Source organism: Aethalodelphis obliquidens, unplaced genomic scaffold (assembly GCF_003676395.1).
Source record: "Aethalodelphis obliquidens isolate GAN/ISIS:26980383/991018 unplaced genomic scaffold, ASM367639v1 scaffold39, whole genome shotgun sequence".
Taxonomy (NCBI): Eukaryota; Metazoa; Chordata; class Mammalia; order Artiodactyla; family Delphinidae; genus Aethalodelphis; species Aethalodelphis obliquidens.
In genome coordinates, this window is record NW_020837983.1 from 15,138,636 (window position 1) to 15,142,624 (window position 3,989).

The 3,989-nt window shown below is 35.3% G+C and overlaps 1 protein-coding gene and 1 pseudogene across 1 annotated transcript in view; one reads left to right on the top strand and one right to left on the bottom strand.

Annotated features, from left to right (window-relative positions):
* ZFPM2 (zinc finger protein, FOG family member 2) overlaps positions 1-3,989 on the top strand; it is a 155,432-nt gene that overhangs the window by 93,436 nt on the left and 58,007 nt on the right. The gene's annotated exons all lie outside the window — the stretch shown is intronic.
* The window catches only part of LOC113633250 (60S ribosomal protein L12-like), a 37,957-nt pseudogene continuing 35,399 nt past the window's right edge, over positions 1,432-3,989 (bottom strand).

Genomic DNA, 3,989 nt, shown 5'->3' on the forward strand with positions numbered 1-3,989 from the left:
GCCATGTTAACTCTTCTCATGAGGACCTTCAAGGAAAGTAAGCTAATACCTCCTTTATCTCCTTTTAAAAACTGTAATATCTCTGTAACATCTAGAAAGGTGATTATCCCAACTTGCAGACAAAAGTAATGTTATTGATAACAAATTAAAGATGATATGTCACTTTAGTTTACTTTTTTATTAAGAGATACTTTAAGTATGAATGTATAAACATCTACCTATGTTAAAGCATTAATATTTTTTCTCTAACCTAGTGAAATTTTAATATGCCATGATGGTTAAAATTCTAATGAACTAAAGTAGAAATAAAATCACCTTGCAGATGCCAGTATACTTATAGGCTAAAATTGGAACCCCTAAGTGTAGAGAACATAGAAGGAACATGAACTCAAATAAAAGATACATCTGTAAACTTCTAGTTTACAGAAGTTCGGACATTTGGAAACATTTGCCAAGTTGATATTCATCTCAGTATGAATTGGCTTTGACCTTGAGCCTCCGGTGTGCTTCAGGATAGTTTAATTTACTGTATTAACACTAGCCCCAATGGATATCACATTCATAAGGAACCAGTTTGGCATCCTCTGAAAAGTAAGCAGATAAAAATAAAGATTTTTTTCAATAGTTAGTACACAGGACAAGCAGTTGACATTTATTAATTTCTTTCATTTCTTCCACACTGTGGAATAAAGCGCCAAGCATATTGATAATTGTTCAGACAAACCCATGAGTCATATTATCACCACTGCACAGACCCCCTAGAAGCAGAGTAAGAAATTAATAAACACTTGAGGATTTATTGATGCTTGGATTATTTATTGGGTTTACCAATGATTGGCTCTACACGGAAGCATCATATTACACAAGAATATTGTAATTTATTAGGTAACTTCTTCACTACCTAAATATTTGAATTCTGCTTCTGTACACAAGGACTATTTCTTCTACTAATACAATGCAAGTCCTTCCAGACATTTGTTCTATAAGCAATATCTCTATTTTAGTTAACACCAGATAAAATATCAGTCACTCTTCACATTGAACAATAAACTAATATAACCACTATTATTTCATCCATTTATTCATAGTCTGCATTTGGTCATTAAGTATTTCAAAGTTTCTTCTTACAAAATTTTTAATTCATTCAGATAAAATGTGTGCATATACACACGTGAAATTGCATATAATGTTAAGGTGCTCGTGGACCTGTTGAAGTTTGTCTGTGGCCTTCTTCACAATTTCAGTTCACAATCTCAGACTTGATAGACAGGTGATTTGTATGCATGACCATACTGAGCGTAAATCTGAGAAGATTCCCTATCAAATTATCTTTATATTTCATGAAGAGATGATGTGACTTCCGTATAACTATTTTTTTTTCTTTTTTGGTTGTCAAATAATCCTCTATCAAAATGTTTTCCTCTGTAGTTCTTAATTATCTGGGTGTTCTACTGTCCCACTGCCAATGTCATTGGTGATGTCATATGGGTGGCAGCCATCAGCATTGTAGCCCACAAACTAGGCAGCCTCCAGGATCTCTTTAATGATTCCAGAGAGTTCTCTGGCCAAAGGTTGGTGCTGTATCTGTCAGGCAATATTGGCAATCTCATCAAAAGTGCTATTTCCATTGTGCTTATAGTTTTTCTGCTTCTTTCCATTTCTGGGTAGTTCTTGAGGGTTTTGATGTTCAGAGAGAGGCAGAAGATACCACCTCAATCTGGGCCTGCCTGTTCAGAATGGTCATTTTCACTGTAATCCTGACTTGTCAAGTCACCAGTTGTCTTAGCCATGTCATCACCAATCTCTTTTGGAGACATCCAGGCAAATGGCTGTGAGAGCCAGGGTACCTGTGACACTGTTTCCCCACTGAAACACCTCAAGTGTATGACTTTGATCTTGTTAGGGTCAAACTTGGGTGACCTGGCATAGAAGCAGCTTGTGTAGGATAAACCAGATGGGGACCACAGGACCTCCTCCACAGGGAGTCAGAAAGCACCCCCATCCACATAACTTTTAAATGCTAATCTTTTGTTGTAGAGGGTCCTATCTTGTGAGCAAATATTACAATAATATTTAATGTAGACATATATCTTCTGTATATTTTTGCTATGTTCCAGAACACAGCCAACAACCTAGAAAAATGAGAAAACAAACAAAAGGCACCTAAGTTTAAATATAGGTATACATTTCAATATATGCAAATATAGATTTTGCTTTAAACAAACAAAACTTTAGTTAGATACCACAAATGTCTTATATTTTAGTCTCATACTTTATCATTATAAGAGTCTGTCAGATCTTCACTGAGAACTTATGAACTCTTAATTTAGATACAACCTATACAGTCCGGTTAGTTGGTTTCCCAGCTCACATTGAATTAGAAAATGAAGTGTTTGTTGGCAGCAGGAACACTGACAAAATTAAGAAGTGAACATCAAAAAAAATAAATCCCACTAAAGAAATAAAATATTTAAGTGTCAGATCCTTAAGGAGTAGAATGGCTGCCTCAATAAATAACCTCTGAGAACACTTTTCTAAAACAATGCGTGCTTCAAACGATTCTCTGTTCTGTGCCCTCAGTTTAAGGGGAAATACTCTAGGTTTTATAGCAAGGGTAGCATTAAAGATGGTCAAGTAACAACTTTTGACCTTTAACGTGGTAACTAATACAGATCAAACAACTCAGTCACAGATTATAACAAGTACAGGCAATGTAGTTGTCATCTTTTGGCCCAGTCATTTGGTGCAAATTGTCCAGGTCTGTGTGAATACTGGAATCGCATTAAAGGTTTTTCTGCTGTTCCTAATGTTCAGTAATTTGCTTAGGTTGTTCCCATCTACTGGGATTGTATTTATGAATATTCATGTTTATAGGGAGGAATACACAAGCATATGGGGGATGCATACTTGGCTGCAGAATTCCCTGTAACCCATTTCATAGAAATATTCAGTTTGGATAAATTTTGCTTTTTTTTCCTGAGAGAACAGCTTCGGCTGTCTTGCTTGTTGATACCTTTGATTGCTCTTATATAAACAGTAAAGACACTTTGCAGCTATAGTTTTTCCAAGGCTTCTGGGCAGATACGCTTTTAACAGCTTCTTTCAAGTCTTCTTAGGAATGTTTCAGAAATGGCGGGTTAGAGGTTGGTGCAAAAAAAGTCAACAATTGTAAGGAAAGCACTGCCACTACAAATAATAGATTTCATGCTTTCAGGTCTGTTTCGGAGAGGGTTGTATTTTGTGTTTCTCTCTACAAGTTGGCTTCCTTATAACCCCCTTTTCTTTCCCCTGTATCCTCCCCTAACCCCAGAAATTATTGTATTTGGCTTAAAATTAGTGAAAAATGCTCCTTAATACTGGGGCAGTCTGGCTAATGGACTTAGGTCGAAATAATTGATCCTGAAAACAAGGAAATCCACCCAAATCCTATCTTTATGCTCTTCTTAATTTCATTACATGCTTCACAGACAGTCAAAGCAGGGTTCAGAAATGTCAACTATTACGCAGCACTTAAATCCATTTGCCTCACATAGGTCTGTTCTATCAGAAACAAAATATTTCACAAACACACTTTTATCATCCTCTCTTATCTTCTGCAAAGCTTAAAACATAGAGGAAAGGAGAAGAGGGGTACAAAAAGAATTGGTCAATATAAATATGAGAGCTGTTGTCTGATGCCAACATAGTAGTGCTTATTCTAACCCAATGTGAAGGATAAAGCAATAAAAAGATAATGGTAAATAACTTTCATAGCATAGAAATACACCCTAAAGCCAAATAACATTGTAAAAATAATAAAATTAGCTTTAATTATGGGTGTGCAATTCTATAACATTAAAATACCAGGGAAGTCCAGCACACTAATATATAAATACAATTATTTCAGAGTCATGGAAGATAGAAAGCAATTTCCATATAGAACATAAAAATATAGTAAAAAGTTAAAATAGTAGTCTGTTTTATTTACTCAATAAATAGTTACTGCATGC